The sequence below is a fragment of the Nicotiana tomentosiformis genome, chromosome 7, assembly GCF_000390325.3.
Source record: "Nicotiana tomentosiformis chromosome 7, ASM39032v3, whole genome shotgun sequence".
Classification (NCBI taxonomy): Eukaryota; Viridiplantae; Streptophyta; class Magnoliopsida; order Solanales; family Solanaceae; genus Nicotiana; species Nicotiana tomentosiformis.
The window spans coordinates 29964304-29986512 of record NC_090818.1 but is presented as its reverse complement, the minus strand read 5'-3'; the positions used below and the strand labels follow the sequence as shown (position 1 = coordinate 29986512).

At 39.3% G+C, this 22209-nt stretch overlaps 2 long non-coding RNA genes across 2 annotated transcripts in view; both read right to left on the bottom strand.

Moving 5' to 3' along the window:
- Nucleotides 1-22209, bottom strand: part of LOC138896454 (uncharacterized) — a 44085-nt gene that overhangs the window by 21115 nt on the left and 761 nt on the right. The window lies entirely within an intron of this gene.
- Nucleotides 20138-21527, bottom strand: LOC138895127 (uncharacterized). The gene is made up of 3 exons (XR_011409329.1): nt 21391-21527; nt 20944-21014; nt 20138-20356 (listed from the first exon to the last, which is right to left on the bottom strand). It is a non-coding gene; the product is annotated as an uncharacterized lncRNA (long non-coding RNA).

Genomic DNA, 22209 nt, shown 5'->3' with positions numbered 1-22209 from the left:
GTGCTTTGTGCACAATAATGGTAAAAACTCCCTAAGTAAGTTTGATCCCAGAAGTGATGAGGGAGTATTCTTGGGATATTTTTCACATAGTAAAGCTTATAAGATTTATAACAAAAGAACTATGTGTATAGAATAAAGTGTACATGTGGTTTTGATAAAACTAACATTCTTTCTGAGAGGATGGAACATGATGATGAAGCAGTTGGGCTAGTAAGAAACTCAAATGAAACCACAGTCCAGGCTGAAGCTGCACCAGAGGAAGGAACATGTCCTTTTTACCCAGGGCAACTTGACAGGGAGAACTGAACTAAGAGGAATTGATCCTCAAACCTCGAGGGAACCTGTCCATGAACCATGAACCTGTTCCTCAGCAACAAAACATTGAAGGAAAATCTAGGGGAAGCCAGCTGGTTGTGAAACCTTACAAGTATCAAAGTTCTCATCCCATTGAGAACATAATTAATGATCCAACATCTGGAATCAAAACCAGATCTTCTTTGAAGAATCTTTATGCCTTTGATGTTTTTTTTTATCTCTTATTGAACCTAAAAATATTGTTGAGGCTTTGCAGGATGCAGACTGGGTGAATGCAATACAAGATAAACTCAACCAAGTTCGGCATCTAGTACCAAGACCCAAGGACAGATCAGTAATTAGCACAAAATGGGTCTTCAAAATTAAACTTGATGAAGATGGAATAGTTACAAGGAACGAGGCAAGATTAGTGGTTCAAGGATATAGTCAAGAGGAGGACATTGACTATGATAAGACTTTGCTCCAGTTGCAAGATTGGAAGCAATTAGACTTCTTATAGCCTTTCCGGCTTACATGGAATTCACTCTTCATCAGATGGATGTCAAGAGTGCCTTCCTCAATGGCTATCTAAAGGAAAAAGTATTTGTCAAGCAGTCTCATGGCTTTGAAAGCAAGGAATGCCCTGATCATGTGTACAAGCTTTGACAAGGCACTTTATGGGCTCAAACAGGCTCCAAGAGCGTGGTATGAAAGATTGTCAAAATGCTTGCTTAAGCATGGCTACAAGAGAGGTAAAATTGACAATACTTTGTTCTTGAAAGAAAAAGGTAAAGATCTTTTGGTAGTTCAGATATATGTTAATGATATAATCTTTGGAGCAACTACTGATAAGTTAAGTTAGGAATTTGCTAAACTAATGGGGAGTGAATTTGAAATGAGTATGATGGGGTGAGCTTAATTTCTTTTTAGGCTTACAAATTAAACAAAATTCAAATGGAACTATGATCCATCAACAGAAGTATGTGAAAGAGTTACTTAAAAAGTTTAAAATAGAAGATTCCAAAGAAATAGACACTCCTATAGCAACAATCACAAAACTGGATGTGGATGACCCTGGTTCATCTGTTGATCAGAAGTTGTATAGGGGAATGATTGGCTCCTTGTTATATCTTACTGCTAGCAGACCTGACATTGTTTTCAGTGTAGGACTTTGTGTTAGATTTTAGGCAAATCCAAAGGAGTTGCACTTGACTGCTATCAAGAGAATCTTGAGATACCTAAAAGGCACCACTGGCCTCTGTCTATGGTATTCAAAGGTAGTAATTCAACTTAGTGAGATATGATGATGCTGATTATGATGATTTTCTTATGGATAGAAAAATCACCTCAGGTATGGCACATTTTCTTAGCTCATGTCTTGTGTCTTTGGCCACCAAAATGCAAAATTATGTGGCATTATCTACTGCTGAAGCTGAGTATGTTGTTGTTGCCTCATGTTGTGCTCAATTTTTGTGGCTCAAACAACAATTAATGGATTTTGGAATTGATATAGGTTGTATCCTCATCTTTTGTGATAACACTAGTGTAATTAGCATGACCAGAACCCAGTCCATCACAAAAGAACTAAGCACATAGATATTGGGCATCGTTTTCAAAGGGATAATTTTGAGAGGTATTGATCACTATGGAATTTTGTGGTACTGATAAGGAAATTGCTGACATCTTCACAAAATCTTTGAGTAGGGGTCACTTTGAAAGGAATATGTTAGAGTTAGGGATGATTAAGATTATCTAAAAGAAATCGGTTCTAACTCAATGATTGGTTAGATAATTTGTGAATTTTTTGAATAATTAGATTATATATTGCTTAGTCTCATGCTTTTATTAGTATACCCTTGTGCCATGTGCTAAAATGTCTCACTGATGTCTAATGATATTATCCTTATTTTCTTGGAAAAAATCAGTCTTACACAAGAGAAATTTCAGTGAAGAACCTGGTTCATCGAGCTTATAAGGTATGTATTCTACACTTCGCATAATTTGAAATAACTTCATATGGATCATGAACTGAAAAGAATCCCACTTTATCACAAACTACTTTTAAACCAATTGGTTCTATCCCACTTTATCACAAACTACCACGAAATATTTGGGGAAGAGTCGAACGTCTTTTCAAACTGAAACTTCCCATGTGATTAAACTTCTAGACTTCAAAAAGGTATCGTTACATACTCAATCTTTCTCTCTTTAAATTGATCTGACCTTACCCTCTTATCTCAATTTTTTTCGAAATATCAAAATCTCTAAAACCTCAAAACTCTCTCTATTTCTCTCAAGTTTCTGAACTGATCAAATGGAAAACACCCATGAGAATCCCAAAAACTCTGAACCCTTCCTTACCACCCAAAGAACCTTCACCCATACTTTTAACCACCCAAACCCCTAAGAAAAAGCATATCAAAGTGATTGTACGCAACACAGTGGTCAATGGAGAACAAGCTAAGAAATTGAGTGAGATGCTACAAGCCAGTCAAGCAGAAGAACCTTAAAAATCTGATAAGTCCTTCAAGTTTGCGACTGAGGGGGAAGAACTAGTTCATCTGAAACTGCAGCAGATAGCTTCTGGGTTATAAAATTCTAATGTTGCTGCTAAAATTGCTGAGAATCTTGAAAATAGGTTTGTGTTGGTTGGTACGATTGCTGGTGTAGAAACTGGTCGGTATGGTAAAATTGGTGGTAAAAATGAAAAAAAAAAGAGTGAGGGTGTTGGAGTAGATGTGAGGGGAAAGGGAGAAGAAAGAGTGGCCGAATCTTCTTCATCCAATTTTATTAGTTTGACTGAAGAAGCTGGAGCAATGATTGTATTAAGTGAAGAGATTAGTGATAATGATGAGACAATGAATGAAAGTATGGAGATAGAATCACAGGAGATAGGTGATGGTTCTAGTGATAGAAGTGCAGTAGATAGGCTGGTTAGGTTATGGAAACAGTTTCATGAACTAGTTCCTTCTCTTGCTAAAATAGACAACAGTGTTGATCTGCTGTAAAAGGTGTCAGGTAGGTACAATCAAAAGAAGAAGAACAAAGTTGGAAAGACTACAGGAAAATGCATGGATGGAACTAAGAGAAAGAGTGCTCATTCTATCCCTGTAGCAACTTCTCCCACAAGAGGAAAAACTACAAGGATCCAGAAGAAGCAGAGTGAGGCCAATGTAACAAGGGCCTTAACTGAGAATGCCAAGAAAGTCGCTTGAAAAAAAAAGACTGGTAAGCCAAGTGGAGTAGTCCAAATTGAGGAGATGAACTTGGTTCTTGAAGATGAATATGAGGATGTGGAAGTACACACACCTAGTGCCAAAAAGAGAAAGACTTATCAAAAGAATTCTCGAGAAACAGAGGCTGAGGGCTCAATTGTGTCTAAAAGAACTAGGTCTGCCAAAAGGAGCAATGAGGCTCAAATAATGGAAGAAAATGGCTAAGGATGCTGAGATTGAAAGGCTGAAGAAACGATTGGCTGAAGTAGAGGATGAGAGAAACTCTCTCAAGTGTGAGATTTTAAAGTAAAAGGAGAATAATGATAGTATTCTTCAAGATATGTTGAAACTGCTATAAGCCAAGAACCAAGAACCCGGTCCTTCCCAGTTTTTAACCATTCCTAAGCCTAGTTTGTAACAAGTAACTCAAGTGGGATGTTTTTGGTTTTTGACTCAGGGTTCTATGTTTTTATTTTTTCTTATGCCTTGTGATAGGATCTTATCAATCACTGAAATTCACTGCTTTTGCTCTAATTATTTGTTGATATTTCTTAGGTGGCTAATATTCTTAGATTGAAAAAGAAAAAATTGAATCCATGATTGCATTTGAAGTAGTCCCAGTGGCCATGAGTGATATCTATTAAAATCTGGTTACTTACCTTAATTGTGCAACTTTTCGATGATACCAAAAGGTGTGGGAAGATAAGGTGTGATTTTGATTTGGACTGTGATATTAATAACCTAATGAACCTGATCCATGATGATTTGTGACTTTAAATAAAAAGTGTTCTAACATTGTGTTGATGTTGAGCTAAGTTAAAACAGGTTCCATGCTTATGAAAAGCACTGAGTTTGTCATCATCAAAAAGGGGGAATTTGTTTACCTGAGCGGTTTTGGTTTTGATGATTGACAAATAAACACATGCATGAACCAGGTCCATGGACAGTGTACACATGTGACGGGCAGAATCAAGCAAAAGGCATGCACGTGAAAGGGATAAGTATAAGTGGTTATATTTTATATTCCCTAAACGAAAAGTTTGAATATTTGATAAGGAGCAGGACACCTTACTTGAAGAGAACTTTATTCAAGATAAAGAAAGAGTTAGAACTTGAAGATAACTAGAACTCTTCCACCAAGGAAGAGTAAAGCATTAAAACTCTAGTTAATCTTTATTTAGTAACTCTCTCTCTCTCTCTCTCTCTCTCTCTCTATATATATATATATATATATATATCAGTTGTGTTCTCTTTTACAAGTGGTGCACACATACTAAAGTTAAGCACGAATTGAGAGAAAAATAGCAAGGTATTTTGTGATAAATTCCTGTGAGATTTAAGAGTGCGATCCTGAAGCTACATGAACCAGATTGAACAAATGACTCCATAAAGAGTTTCATGTGTCTTTCTTTATTTCTAGTTCAAAGTGTAGTAGGTGCTTTGAGTGGTACCTTTCAGCATTTTAGAAGCAAATTGTACTAGGTACCTGAGTTGTATCTTTCAAGTTAGAGTTAACTTGAAGTAGTCGCAACAGCCTGTGGCATATTTCTATAAGGGTTAGAGTTAATCCATAGGTTTGAAAGAGGTTGTATACTCTAGTTGTATTGTTCAAGTTAGAGTTAACTTGAAGCAGTCGCAACAATATGTGGCTGGTTGCTACAAGGGTTAGAGGTAATCATTAGATTTGCAAGAGTATGTAAACTTTGTTGTTGGCTCAGAGGTGTAGTGAAGTGTTTTGGAAAAATCCTACTGGGTAGTAGGTCGTGGTTTTTTCACCTTTTGAGCCGGATATTTTTCACATAAAAATCCTTGTGCTCTTTACTTTCTGCATTATTTATTCCGCAACTATAGTGTAAGAAACGCATAGAAGAACCAGGTCCTTCGATAATCCAGTGCACGCAAAAAACAGGCAACACACAAATCACCACCTCCCCCTCTTGTGTGGTATTGAAGTATAAAACAACACAAACCATTGGACTTCTCCCATGAAATTGCACCACGTGTCTCGCGTCTCATCCATAATACCTTCACCAAATATGGTACCATTTCACTTATTATGAACAGATATATATCACTTTTATGACGATTCAGTGTACATAAATTAAATCCTGAACCAAATTTGGCGAAAAAGCTTTGTCAATATTTTGGAAGAACCCAATCTATCATTTTTCTGCTTAAAGTAATTAATATTCATCTAGCCTGCATATATTTTGAGTTTTTTTGGTATAACAAAATTAATAATTACAGGTAAAATTACTTTTACATAGGTTGGGCCAAGACCAGTTGTGTTCATCAATGATGTTGAAATCGTGTCACGACCAAAAATCCGACTAGTCGTGATGACACCTAACCCAACCCGCTAGGTAAGCAAATTAACCATTAACCATTTCCAATAACAATTTATAAAGTAATTAAGTAATGAAATATCTTAATCTTATGCATTCCCCAAGAACTGGTAGTACAAATCATGAGCTTCTAAGAATAGAGTTTACAAAGCGAAAATGAAATAAATATATAGTCTATTTGAATAGTACATAAATAGAGTTTTACATATCTAAAACTACCATGAACAAGAAGCAGCTACAGCCGGGACACAGGTATATCTTCAATCCAGCTCCCATCGAACACAACAACATCAACAACCAACATCTGCACGCAAGGTACAGAAGTGTAGTATCAGTACAACCGACCCCATGTACTGAGTAAGTAACAAACATAACCTTAGGTTGAAAGTAGTGACGAGCTAACACGAGGTCGGGTCCAATACCTATATCCCACAATAGCTCATAACAGCATAATACAAGTAATAAAAGATGTATCTCAGAAGTAAAATGATCAGCTCGTTCACAGTTCCATAAAATAGTCATGCCTTTCAAGTATCTTAGTGAAAACCCAAATCTTTTACCAAAAATACCAAAATTACGAGTACGTTTGAAAACTGTAATTTTTTCCAAATATCCTTTCCACAATAAATAAGATGTTTCATTTTCTTTCCAGATAGCAAGTATGAAATACCTTTCTATGTCCATATATCAATGTGTGTAAAGAGTCATGAATGACGTGAGATAGTTCATCATGAGGAAATATGCATCTCTATACCTGTATGTCATGTGTGCATGCCAATGCCATGTATCTCAAAGATGAATCATGTACTCACACTCTCAGAGTACTCAATCTCACTGTCTCACACTTTCCACTCATCATGCTCAACCACTCGGTACTGTATATGGCCTAGGAAAGATCCATCCCGGAATATATACATCCCTGACCATCAGGCACTCAGTACCGAGGAAGGCCAATCCGGCCCCATGGAGAAAATTCATCTCCAGGTATATAAATGCTTCGGACAAGATCCATGTCCAGGGAAGATCCATCCCTCAATATAATCAACTGCGCTCACTGGGGGTGTGTACAGACTCCGGAGGAGCTCCTACAGCCCAAGCGCTATCATAAGCCAGATCCAGGCATAAATCAATATAGCATGCTACGGCGTGCAGCCCGATCCCATAACTGTCACTCATAATCAGGTTCCCAGCCTTACTCAATCATCAATATCTCCAGTCTCACTCACGGGCTCACATTGTCATGAAACTAGCCCGACAACAATGATATGATGTATCAATAAACAATAACTGAGACTGAGATATGATATGAATGCATGAATATGACTGCGTATGAAATATCAATGAATCGGTGAAATGACAGCAAGAAACGACCACTATGGGTCCCAACAGTATCGACATAAAGCCTAAACATTATATCTAGCATGATTGACAGCTCAATTACTTTATCACATGGTGAAAACACGGATATCAACAAAATAGGGCCACTATACAGTGCCATGGAAACAACAGAGTCCCAATTTATATAGTGCACGCCCACACGCCCATCACCTAGCATGTGTGTCACCTCAACCCAAATCACATAACACGTACTTCGGGGTTTCATACCCTCAGCTCCAAGAATAGAAGAGTTACTTACCTCGAACAAGCCAATTCCAACACCGAGTAAATCAAGCGATGCTCCAAATTGCCATCCCGCGCAATCCGACATCCGAACGGCTCTAAACTAACCAAAAACAACTCAAGTACATCAAACAATGCTAAAGGAACCAATCCCAATCGAAAAAGATCAAATCTTGAATCAAAAGCCCAAAACCGGCCAAAAGCCCAACCCAGGCCTGTACCTCGGAACATGAAATTTTTTACAAAATACAACAATCCATTCAATTACGAGTCCAACCATACTACTTTCACTCAAATCTGACTCCAATTCGATGTTCAAAATTCAAAAATTCATATTGTAACATTATAGAAATTTCCTTCTATTTCTCTTGAAGATTCGATAATCTTATACCAAAAATGAAGATCAATTCATGCAATATAATCACCAGAAAGTCGGGAACACTTACCCCAAGTCGTGTGGAAAACTCCCTCTCCAAAATCGCCCAAACCGAGCTCCAAAATCCGAAAATGGGTGAAAATGTCAAACCTTCGAACTTAAAGGATTCTGCCCAGCACTTTCGCAGATGCGGACCAGAGGTCGTACCTGCGTCCCTCGCTTCTGCGGAAATAACTCGCATCTGTGAGAATAACATTGCCCAGCAACACCCGTACCTGCGGATATCCTAAAAGAATTTTTTTTTATTTTTTTTCTTTTCTTGTTTTAATTTTCTGCTTACATAAAACATAGTTATAAGTGGCTTCTTCTAATTTTAACCTTACGTTTATTTTATTATTTTTATATTCACGTATAAAATCGAAATAGCTTTAATATTACTTAGAAGTTTGCAAATAATTTTTATTTAAAGTTATATCTTTAAAATTATTAGTTTTTCAAAACTACCGGTCGGGTCGTTAGAAATCGTTAAGTAGATTTTCTCAAAGCCTTACATCATCATCTGAAGACGGAGAATTATAATATGGTTAAGCTACTAATAAAAGGATTATCATCATCTAACAAAGACAGATGGTTAAGACATCGTAAAATCATCAACCCTACTTTCTACCTTGAAAAACTTAAGGTTTATTAATTTATCATATGATTAATATTCTCAATTGTATGCACTTACTTTATTTATTTTTATCATTGATAAAGTTTTTTTATATATATTTCATAGATTAAGGTACCAATATTTTACTCAAGTTGTTGTGATATGGTGAGCAAATGGGGAAAGAATGTCAGAAAAAGGATCATATGAGTTGGATTTGTGGCCCAATCTTGAAACTTTGACTTCTGATGCACTTTCACGAGCTGTGGGCGAAAAAATTTGGATTGGTCCCAGGCTGATGAAGAAGATGTCCATTTTCTTAGAGTTTTTAGAAGAAAAGTGGAAGAAGAGCAACTCATGGATATGCAACTCCACAAAGAAGAAGTGACATAAATAACGCGCGTGGTGTCTACAGGGAGATTACACCAAGAGGCCTTCCATGACATTAGTGGTTAAGGCGCTGAAAGGTTTGGTGTCTGTTGAAAACAACTTGGATTACAATTTTACAAACATAACTCAGGTTATGGTAGGCAACCAACAGAGGGAACCCACTATCAGTTCAATACTGCCTTCAATTTTATCCGGACTAAGGTGAACAATAAGCTTAAGAGGTTTTGAGTTTTAAATTTGGCTATTAATCGGGTACATTAGTAGATGGCACAATATAAAAGGAAAACTAAAGTAGCCTGAATAGCTAACCAATTAACATATCCATGGCCGAGCTGGATACAATTTTGTTTTCTAATTTGCATCTTTCTGTATCAATACATCTTCATAGGTAACACATTTTATATTTCTAAGAGGTCTACTTATTCTACTTATCGAGTACCTGTGTTGGGAGAAAGTAGCAGTGAAATAGTCGAGGTACGCATGAGGATTAAATATGTTCCCACATGTGCTCAGAGCCTCAGACCAAGGAAGAACACACTGATACAAGATGGGGGGAAAAGTCCACATGAGAGCTAGGGAAAAGGAAGAAAAAATGCATGAGCAGCGCAATCAGATAATTTATCAAGATTTAGAGTAAAGGTGACCAAGAAATTCAAAAGGAAAAACAGCATGAAATGACACATTAATCTCAATAAGGTGATATCATGTGAATTATGATCAAAACAATAGTTCGAGTAGATGTAGTGTGATGCCTTGATAGGTTATTTATAGTTTTACCTTTCATTTTTGTGTTTCGAGATCTCGAATAGCTCCGTTTAGCCTTTCTCGATTTGCATGTGCAATCTGTCTTCTTTTTCCCAAAAGGCTTTTATGAAGAAATTGATGCAAACGTGAAATCATGCGTTAAAAACTCATTTGAGTTGACTACGATCAACATTTTATGTAAATAGACCCGGATCAGTATTTTGATAGTTTTAGTGGGTCCGAATCATGATTTGGGACTTGGGCGTATTCCCAGAATCGAATTTGGAAGTCCCTATTTTGATCTAATGTAATTTGTTAAAAACTAGAAGTTTAAAGGTTTAGAGAATTCCTAAGTTTGACCATGAGTTGACTTTGTTGCTACTAGGTTCGGGTTTCGCTTCTGGAACTTGGTATAAATTCATTTCAGTATTTATGACTTGATTGTAAAATTTAGTACAAACCGGAGTTGATTTGATGTGATTCGAATGTCCAGTTGAAAAATTAAAAGTTCTTAAGTTTCTTTGAACATTTCATTCGTTTTGGTGTCCAATCCGTAGTTCTAGGTATTATTTTGGTGTTTTCATCGCACGAGCGAGTTTGTATGATATTTTTGGATTTGTGCGCATGTTTGGTTTGGAGCCCCGAGGGCTCGGGTGAGTTTCAGATAGGCTATGGACCATTTGAACTTAGGCAAAATTTCTGGTTTTTTAAGTCTACTGTTATGTGGTGTATTATTCTTCTCGATCACGAAGATACTCCCGTGATCGCGAAGAGTAATCTGGGCTGGGGAGGCTTTTCTTCATCACGAATGCGTTGGCTGGTGCGCGAATGCGAAGCTTTGAGAGGATTGCCCTTCGTGAACGTGTAGTGTTGAGGGAACTGAAAATGGGGATATATGGTTTGCTCTACGCGAACGTGAGCCCTGGCTCGCGAACTCGAAGGCCTGGGGGGAGAAACCTTCGCGAACACGTGAGGAAACGCGCAAACGCGTAGGCCATTTGGATGTTGTTCTTCGCGAACGCGGCATGCCCTTCACGAATGCGAAGAAGCCCTGACGCCCAGTCATTTAAACTTCATTAGAGCTCATTTTTCACCCATTTTTCACCATCCTTTCATTAGAGCTCGGCTTATAGGCGATTTGGGAGAGAAATTGCATTACCCTTTCATATGTTAGTGTACTTTAACTTGTTTTCTTCCATTTCCATCATCACCCATTAATTTTTAACTTTAATCTATGTTCTTTCATTGTAGAAAATTAGGAATTTGGGGAGATTTTGTAAAATTGAGATTTAGACCTCAAATTGAGATCGGATTTCGAAAATAATTACATAATCAGGCTCGGAGGTAAATGGGTAATTGGGTTTTGATCTAAATCTTGAGTTTTGAATGAGCGAGCCCGGGGTTGAATTTTGTTGACTTTTTTGGAAAAAAGTATAAAGATCTTAACTTTATTTATTGTAATTGATTTTCCTAGCATTATTTGATGTTATTGAGTCGATTTTGTTTAGATTCGATTGATTTGGAGAAGGATTTCGGAGGAAAGACCCCGGTAGAGCTTTGATTTGCTTGTGGAGCGAGGTAAGAGTTGGGTCTAACCTTGATTTGAGGAAATAGCAACCATTGAGCTATGTGTTATGTGAATTACATACGTAGCAACGTATATGCGAGGAGACGAGTGTATATATGTCGTCAACGTATTTGTTTCCATGCTTTCCTGCTTTCCATTAATTATTTTATTCCATGTCCTAATTGTCACATGCTTTAATTGCCTCCTATGCCTTAACTTGCTACTTGTTATTTATGATTCTCGTATTAAAATTCTAGTTTCTTCCATGCTTCCATGATTAATTGCTACTTGACTTAATTATCTTACTTAAACACTTTAACTGTCACATATTTGGCTTGTCTTGTTGCTTAATATTAATTGTAGCATTTCTTGATTTGGAACGAGATTCCTTTATGGTTTTTCTTTCATATTCGTTAATCGTAGACATTCTTATGATTTGAGTTACTGAGTTGATTACAAATATTGATTTTTATTTATGGATCGGGTTGCATGCCACAACAGATTTTATATGTAATTTTGATATGGTGAAATAAGGGAGGAATATGATATTGATTCTGATTATATGGTGGAATCGGGTTACACGCCGCAATGAATTTTTCAAGTTATTATTGTTATTGATATGGTGAAATAAGGGAGGATTATGTTTGTACGGTGGGATCGGGTTGCATGCCGCAACGGGTGAAATAAGGGAGGATTGTGTTTGTACGATGGGATTGAGTTGCACGCCGCAACGGGTAAAATAAGAGAGTATTGTGTTTGTACGGTAAAATCGGGTTGCACGCCGCAACGGGTGAAATAAGAAACGATTTGTGTTTGTACGGTGGGATCGGGTTGCGCGTCGCAACGGATTTTGTGTTTTGTGTTCATTATTGTACTATATTAGCTTTCGATACTTTCATACGAGATTCTGAGTACTGGTGTTTCTAGTTTTACTGATTCCGAGGATTGAGTTTATTTTCATAAGTTAACTGGCTTACTTTCCTGTATTCCTTTCCTGTTATTATTATTATACTCCGTACGGGTTACTGTAAGTGACCCGCCTTAGCCTCGTCACTACTTCGTCGAGATTAGGCTCGACACTTACATAGTACATAGAGTCGGTTTTACTCATACTACACTATGTACTTCTTGTGCAGATTTTGGAGTCGGTCCCAGCGGCGGTCAGTATATTCCTCGGATTGACTATTGAACGGAGGCTTGAGGTACAACACTACAACTGCTCGGCGTTCGCAGCCCTGGTGTCCCCTTCTACCATATCCGAGTTGTTTATTTCTTTTCAAGCAATTTTACTTTCATTCAGACCATTATCTTTATTATTCTAGTCGCTCGTGCACTTGTGATACCGGATCTGGGGTTGTATCTAAATATTGCGGTTGTTATGACTTTTTGCACTATATTTGAGTTCTATGTCAGTTATTTCAGTTTAATTGTTATCACTTAATTTGATTTATTAAAAATGGCTAAAAAACTATTCTAATGTTGGCTTGCCTAACATGTGAAATGTTAGGCGTCATCAAGGTCCCGAGGGTGGGAATTTTGGTTCGTGACAAGTTGGTATCAGAGCACTATGTTGCCTAGGTCTCACGAGTCACGAGCAAGCTTAGTAGATTTTGTAGGATCGGTACGGAGACGTCTGAGCTTATCTTCCAGAGGGTATGGAGTTTAGGAACAATTTCATTTCTTTTTTTCTCTATCATGCAATTTTATTCTATCATTGATGATTGAACCATTCTATTCTTGTCCTCTCGTTGATGGCGAGAACACGTACTACATCTACAGCCGAACATGAGCTGGAACCCCAGTGGCAGCTATGACCAGGGGCCGAGGTCGCGCTAGAGGCAAAGGAAGAGGCAGAGCTCAGCCTAGGGCTCGAGCAGCACCACCCACAGTGGAGACTCAGGTAGATTTTGAGGGGGAGGTTCCAGCTTAGACTGTACCCGTCGGACCATCTCAGTTCGGACCAGCTCATAGCCACTCCAATTTTTCAGGACGCTCTAGTCCGTTTGGTGGGCCTTATGGAGAGTGTGGCCCAGACCGGTACATTCCCAATGGCACCAGCCGTCTCTCGGGTTGGGGGGGAGGGAGCATAGACTCCCTCTACTCACACTCCGAAGTAGGTGGCTCCCAGTATCAAATTCCAGCAGCCCCGCCAGTTGGGGTGGTTCAGCCGGTTGTTGTGGCATAGGCAATGATAGGCCTGCCATGTCTTCTGAGGCCATGTTGAGGTTGGATAAGTTTACTAAGATCTTTCCTGTTTATTTTAGTGGTGAATCTTCTGAAGACCCACAGGATTTTCTGGACCGTTGCCACGAGGTGTTGCGCAACATGGGTATAGTTGAGACCAATTGGGTCGATTTTGCAGCATTTAGGATGACTGGTTCCGCCATGAAATGGTATAGAGATTATATGTTGACTAGACCAAATGATTCGCCTACACTTACTTGGGATCAGTTCTCACAACTATTTTTAGAGAAGTTCATTCCTATCACTCTGAGAGAGGAGTACCATAGGAAGTTTGAGTATCTACAGTAGGGTAGTATGACTGTTACCCAGTATGAGAATCGATTTGTGGACATAGCTCGCCATGACAATATCTTGCTTCCTACTGAGAGGGAGAGAGTGAGGAGATTCATTGATGGGATCACTTACATTATCAGACTTCAGATGGCCAAGGAGACCAGAAGTGATATTTCTTTCCATACGACCGTAGATATTGCTTGACGGATCGAGTTGGTTCGTGCTCAGGAGAGAGGGAAGGTGTCTGATAAGAGGCCTCGTAATTCCGACAGTTTGAGTGGTGCCTCATCTGGAGGCAAGGGTACTTTTGGTAGGGGCCATCCTCCCAGGCCATTTCAGTCAGTGCTTCAGGGAGTCGTGGTCCTTATGTGCCTCATTCGGGGGAGCCAGCCTACAGTGCACCATCTTCTCCTACCAGTGTGCCTCCGATTCAGAGCTATCATCGTGGTTATCCGGCCCGTTCGGGTCAGCTTTAGCTTCAGTAGCCATAACAGCAGGATGAATGTTTTGAGTGTGGAGATATTGGTCACATCAGGAGGTTCAGTCCAAGATTGTTGGGCAAAATACCACAGCAAAGTTCTAGTGGCATGGTCGCGGCACCAGTTAGCCCACTGTCCGCTCAGCTAGCTAGAGGCAGGGGTCAGGAAGCCAAAGGTAGAGATCAGGACATTAGAGATGGAGGTTAGGCCGTTAGAGGTGGAGGTCAGGTTGTTAGAGGTGGAGGCCAACCAGCTAGAGGACGTCCCAGAGACGTAGGTGAGAGTGGTAGGGCCTAGCCCATATGTTATGCTTTCCCAGCTAGGCTTGAGGCCGAGTCATCTGATGCCGTTATCACAGGTATTGTTCCAGTTTTCCATAGAGATGCTTCTATTCATTTGATCCGGTCTCTACTTATTCCTACGTGTCATCCTATTTTGCTACATATTTGGTTGTACCTCATGATTATTTGAGTGCTCCTGTGTATGTGTCCATGCTTGTGAGAGATTCCATTATTGTAGATCATGTCTATCGCTCGTGTGTGATTACTAATGGGACTTTTGAGAGTAACGTAGATCTTTTACTTCTTGATATGGTAGATTTTGGTGTTATCTTGGGTATGGATTGGCTGTCACCTTATCATGCTATATTGGACTGTTAAGCCAAGACGTTGACCTTAGCCATGCAGGGGTTGCCTCGATTAGAGTGGGGGGGGACTCTTGACCATTCTACCTGCAAGGTTATTTCCTATGTGAAAGCTCGACGCATGGTCGAGAAGGGGTGTCTAGCATATTTCGCCTATGTTCGTGATTCGAGTGCGGAGGTTCCTTCCATGGATTCAGTACCAGTTGTGCGTCAGTTTCTAGAGGTATTTCCTGCAGATCTGTCGGGGATGCCACCCGATAGAGATATTGACTTCTGTATTGAATTGGCTCCAAACACTCAGCCCATTTCTATTCCACTATAATGTATGGCCCCTCCGGAGTTGAAGGAATTGAAGGAGCAGTTGCAAGATTTGCTGGATAAGGGATTCATTAGACCTAGTGCCTTGCCCTGGGGTGCGCCCGTGTTGTTCGTGAATAAGAACGATGGATTGATGAGGATGTGTATAGATTATCGATAGTTGAACAAATTCACTATCAAGAACACGTATCCGCTGTCGAGGATTGATGACTTATTTGATCAGCTTTAGGGTGCCAAAGTGTTTTCGAAGATTGGTTTGAGGTCTGGCTACCATCAGCTGAAGATTAGGGCATCCAGTGTCCCTAAGACAACTTTTCAGACTCGGTACAGGCATTATGAGTTCCTAGTGATATCATTTGGGTTGACAAATTCCCTAGCATTATTTATGGATCTGAGTAACCGGATGTTCAAGCCCTATTTGGATTTTTTTGTGATCGTATTCATTGATGATATCTTGATCTACTCACGCAGATGAGAGGAGCATGAGCAGCATCTACGGATTGTACTTCAGACTTTGAGGGATAATCAGTTATATGCCAAGTTTTCAAAGTGTGAGTTTTGGTTAGACTTAGTAGCCTTTTTGGGGCACGTGGTATCAGTAGAGGGAATAAAGGTGGTTCCTAAGAAGATGAGGCAGTTCAGAACTATCCTAGACTTTCTTCAGCTAAAGAGATCTGGAGTTTTCTGGGTTTGGCGGGTTATTATCACCGGTTCGTGGAGGGGTTTCGTCTATAACAGCTCTATTAACCAGATTGACCCAAAAGGGTGCCCCATTCACATGGTCGGATGAGTGTGAGTTGAGCTTTCAGAAGCTCAAGACTACTTTGACTACGACACCAGCGTTGGTGTTGCCCACATGTTTAGGATCTTACACGGTGTATTATGATACATCTCGTATTGGGCTCGATGCATTATTGATGCAGGATTGCAGGGTGATTGCATACGTATTGCGGCAGTTGAAGGTTCATGAAAAGAATTACCATGTTCATGACTTAGATTTTTGCAGCCACTGTTCATGCACTGAAGATTTGGAGGCGCTATATTTACGGCGCATCGCGTGAGGTATTCACGGATCATCAGAGTGTACAGTATTTGTTCAAGCAAAATGATCTCAATTTGAGGCAGAGGAGGTGGTTGGAGCTGTTGAAAGACTATGATATCACCATTTTGTATCATCCGGAAAAGGCCATTGTGGTGGCCGATGCCTTGAGTAGAAAGGTTGTGAGTATGGGTATCCTCGCATATATTCTCGTTGGTGAGAGGCCGCTTGCTGCAGATGTTCAGGATTTGACTAATTAGTTCATGAGGTTAGATGTTTCAGATCCTAGTCATGTTCTAGCTTGCACAGTCGCTCGATCTTCCTTGTATGAGCGCATCCGAGAGCGTTAGTATGATGATCCCCATTTTCTTATCCTTAAGGACACGGTGTGGCACGGTGGTGCCAAGAAGGTTACTGTTGGAGATGATGGAATTTTACGAATGCAGGGTCGTATTTGTGTGCCCAATGTAGATGGGCTTCGTGAGTTTATTCTTGAGGAGACCCACAATTCCCAGTATTTTATTCACAAGGGTGCCGACAAGATGTATCAGGACTTGCGGTAGCATTATTGGTGGAAGAGGATGAAGAAGGATATAGTTGCATATGTAGCTCGGTGTCTAAATTGTCAACAAGTAAAGTACGAGCATCAGAGGCCTGGTGGTTTGCTTCAAAGGCTAGAGATTCCTAACTGGAAGTGGAAGCGTATCACTATGGATTTTGTTGTTGGACTCCCACGGACTCAAAGGATGTTCTACGCGATTTGGGTCATTGTGGACAGGTTGACCAAGTCGGCACATTTCATTCCAGTGGCAGTTACCTATTCTCTAGAACGGTTAGATGAGATCTACATCCGCGAGATCCTCCGTCTATACGATGTGCCCATGTCTATCATTTCTGATCGAGGTACGCAGTTCACCTCACACTTCTAGAGGGTCGTACAACGTGAGTTAGGGACGCAGGTTGAGATGAGCACAACATTTCATCCCCAGACGGAAGGACAGTTCGAGCGCACTATTCAGATATTGGAGGATATGCTTTACACTTATGTTATGGATTTTGGGGGTTCTTAGGATCAGTTTTTGCTGCTTGCAGACTTGCTTACAATAACAGCTACTAGTCGAGCATTCAGATGGCTCTCTATGAGGCATTATACAAGAGATGGTGTCATTCGCCAGTTGGATGGTTCGAGCCGGGGGAGGCTCGGTTGTTGGGTACAAATTTGGTACAGGATGCCTTGGATAAGGTCAAGATTATTCAGGATTGACTTCTCACCGCTCAGTCCAGGTAGAAGAGTTATGCCGACCGTAGAGTTCATGATGTTTCATTAATGGTTGGAGATAGGGTATTTCTCCAGGTTTTACCCATGAAGGGTGTGATGGGGTTCGTAAAGAAGGGAAAGTTAAGCCCTAGGTATATCGTACCCTTTGAGATTCTTGAAAGAGTGGGTGAGGTGGCCTACAGGCTTGTATTGCCACCTAGTTTATCAGTAGTCCATCCGGTGTTCCATGTGTCCATGCTCCGAAAGTATCACGGTGATCCGTCCCATGTGTTGGATTTCAGCTTAGTCCAATTGGACAATGATTTGACTTATGAGGAGGAGCCGGTGTCTATTCTAGCCCGACATGTTTCGGTACTTGAGGTCTAAGATTTATCCTTCAGTTCGAGTGTAGTGGAGAGGTCAGCCGATCGAGGCAGCCACGTTGGAGTCCGAGTCGGACATACAAAGTAGATATCCACACCTTTTCACTAGTCTAGGTACCTTTCTATGTTCGTTCGAGCACGAACGTTTGTTTTAAAGGTGGATAATGTGATGACCCGGAAGGTCATTTATAGTTTTACCCTTTATTTCTATGTTCTGAGACCTCGAATAGCTCCGTTTAGCCTTCTTCGGGTTGCATGCGCAGTCCGTGTCCTTTTTCCCGGAAGGTTTTTATGAAGAAATTGATGAAAATATAAAATCATGCCTTAAAAACTCATATGAGTTGACTGCAATCAACATTTTGTGTAAACGGACCCGAATTACTATTTTGACGGTTCTGGTGGGTCTATATCATAATTTGGGACTTGGGCGTATGCCCGAAAACGAATTCGGAAGCCCCTAGCTTGATCTAACGTAATTTGTTGAAAATTAAAAGTTTAAAGGTTTACATTATTTTGACGGTTCCGATGGGTCTGTATCGTGATTTGGGACTTGGGCGTATGCCCGAAAATGAATTCGGAAGTCCCTAGCTTGATCCAACGTAATTTGTTAAAAATTAGAAGTTTAAAGGTTTAAAGAATTTCTAAGTTTAACCGTGAGTTGACTTTATTGCTATCGGATTCAAATTTCAGTTTCAGGACTTTGTATAGGTTCATTTCAGTATTTATGACTTGTCTACAAAATTTGGTACAAAACGGAGTTGATTTGACGTGATTCGGACGTCTGGTAGAAAATTGAAAGTTCTTAAATTTCTTTGAAAATCTTATTCGTTTTGGTGTCCGATCCATAATTCTAGGTGTTATTTTGGTATTTTGATTGCACGAGCAAGTTTGTATGATATTTTTGGACTTGTGCGCCTGTTTGGTTTGGAGTCCCGAGGGCTCGGGTGAGTTTCGGATAGGCTACAGACCATTTGAACTTAGGAAATATTTTGGTTTTTGAAGTCTGTTGTTATCTGGTGTACTCTTCTTCGCGATCGCGAAGAGTAATCTTGGCTAGGGAGGCTTTTCTTCATCGCGAACGCAATGGCTGATATGCGAACGTGAAGCTTTGGGGGGGGGGGGTTCCTTCGCGAACGCGTAGTGTTGAGGGACCTAGAAAGGGGGGTTAGTGGCTTGCTCTACGCGAACACAAGCCCTGGCTCGCGAACGCGAAGGCCTGGGGGACAAGCCTTCGCGAACGCGTAGGCCATTTGGCTGTTGTGCTTCGCGAACGTGACAGGCCCTTCGCGAACGCGAAGAAGGCCTGGCGCCCAGTCATTTAAACTTCCAAAAATTGGGATTTCACCCATTTTTCACCATCTTTTTATTAGAGCTCGGCTTACAGGCGATTTGGGAGAGAAATTTTATCACCTTTTCATAGGTTAGTGTACTTCAACTTGTTTTCTTTCTTTTCCATCATCACGCATTAATTTCTAACCTTAATCCATGTTCTTTCATGGTAAAAAATTGGAGATTTGGAAAGAATTTGTGGATTTTTTGTAAAATTGAGATTTAGACATCAAATTGAAGTCGAATTTCGAAAATAATTACATAATCGGTCTTGGGGGTGAATGGGTAATTAAATTTTGGTCTGAATCTCGAGTATTGACCAAGCGGACCCGGGATTGACTTTTTGGGAAAAGTGTAAAGATCTTAACTTTATATATTGTAATTGATTTTCCTAGCATTATTTGATGTTATTGAGTCGATTTTGGTTAGTTTCGATTGGTTTGGAAACGAATTTTAGAGGTAAGGCACTGATAGAGCTTTGATTTACTTGCGGAGCGAGGTAAGTGTTGGGTCTAACCTTGATTTGAGGAAATATGAACTTTTGAGCTATGTGTTATGTGAATTACATGTGTAGCGGCGTATATGCGAGGTGACGAGTGTATATACGCCGTCAAAGTATTTGTTTCCATGCTTTCCCGCATTCCATTAATTATTTTATTCTATGTGATATTTGTCACAGGCTTTAATTGTCTCCTATGCCTTAACTTGCTACTTGTCATTTATTATTCTCGTATTAAAATGCTACTTTCTTCCATGCTTCCACGATTAATTGCTACTTGTTTTAATTGTCTTACTTGAACACTTTAACTATCACATATTAGGCTTGTCTTCTTGATGTCACGTCCCAAGCTACTCCCTAGACGTGACTGACACTTAACTAATACCACCCGCCCGAAAAACCATACTTTCTTACCTTAACCACTAATTTGCAGCATCTGATTAATTAAATGAGTATCCAAATAATCTGGTAATTAATTAGAACAATTAATATCTCGAAATATTATATTGAAACGCTAGCCCAAATCTCACACTAGACCATGGAGCATCTAAAAAAATTGCAAAAGACATCTTATGAATAAATAATAAAGACTCTTTTGGCAGCCTCCACGAACAATGCGGCGGCTCACCTCAATAATTGAATCAACTTTAGCGAAATCGTCAGCTACTACCTTTGTCTTCACCAATAGTATCTGCATAGACATGTAGGTAAGGAGTGAGTTATACGTAAATATAATTAAGTAAGATCCTCGACCCGCCACTCTGAATATCTCTGGATCAAGTATTAGAAAATACAAACACACAAAGAGCACAAAAATAATATGCACAAAATATTTTTTACCATATAATTACTCTATATGTCCAAACAATTATTCATCAACAACACTATATATCTTAGCACAATCTACACTAAGGACTCATCATAAACGGCATTGCAGAAAATTAACCAAACACTCCAACGAGTCCACGACAGCATACACAATGCCCCAAATCTACCACGGCGGCATACACAATGCCCCAAATATATTACGACAACAAAGGAATAATTTCTAACGCCCCAACGCCATAGCACGAGGTTACGTCACATCACACTACACCACAAATTACTTATTAAATAATTTTAACTTTTTTTTTACAAAATAATATATATTTGTGGCTGGTCAAAGATCACCGATTCTGCCAAGCGTACGCTCATCCCAACACATGGACCAGACAGACAAAATATACTTTTAAAACGGATTTTGAAAAGGCAAGCATCAAAGCTTAAAGTCTCACTTACCTCGCTAATGGAAAGTTCTCCAATCTTACAATGCCCAACCAACCAACCAAACGGTCTCCAATAGTCTCCATCTATCCAAAAATTAATTAACGATATCAATAATTCTAGTCGGGTTCAAATCTCAATATCCTTAACTTTCAAACTTAGAGTTGTATCTTAATATTCTACCAGTTAAATACCATATTTTAAAGGTAAAGACATATCCAATATCTCAATATCCTATTTGTGAACTCAATTTTTTCGTAATGGTATTTGCTATCATTAGTACAATTATTAGTCAATGATGTCTTCTAATAAATAAAAAGTGGCAAGCTACATCCAAAAATATATTTTATAGCAGTAACTTTTAACACCTCAAATATCATTGTCTAATTCACTGGGAAAATAATTATCATATCCATAAACCAAAAGATCCAATACAAAAGGCATATCAGCGTTTGGTATTACCTGAATATTTTGCTTTCTTCCTAATTGGGTACGGATTGCACCTACCGTGAATCCTTGGTTGCTGTCCCTCTTCTTCAAGCCAATGTCTGCTCCTTTTTATTTTCTAATAACTAGGGACTTTAATTTCCATCAATATAACCTAGAGTAATCTCCCGTGGCCAATAAGATAAATGATGGGCCTGGCTAACTTCTAAATCTTTTCAAATGATAACCAAAATTTATAATATGACATAGGCCTACTAGCTACTTATTTAATATACTACACTATCTTGTATAAATTATCTTTCGCTAATTTAGTACTTGGCCAAATAGTTAGAAACTAAATTAATTCGCTAATCTCACACTTAATAAGTGTATATTAAAAAAAATCGAGTTATTACAGTTGCTCAGTATTAATTGTAGCATTTCTTGATTTGGTACGAGATTTCTTTATGGTTTTGCTTTCTTATTTGTTAATTGTAGAGATTCTTGTGATTTGAGTTACTGAGTTGATTATAATTATTGATTTTTATTTATGGATCGGGTTGCACGCCGCAATAGATTTTATATGTGATTTTGATATAGCGAATTAAGGGAGGAATATGATATTGATTCTGATTATATGGCGGGATCGGGTTGCGCGCCGCAACAGATTTTTCATGTTATTATTGTTATTGATATGGTGAAATAAAGGAGGATTGTGTTTGTATGATGGGATCGGTTGCACACCGCAACGGGTGAAATAAGAGATGATTATGTTTGTACGGTGAAATCGGGTTGCACGCCGCAACGGGTGAAATAAGGGACGATTGTGTTTGTACGGTGAGATCGGGTTGTGCG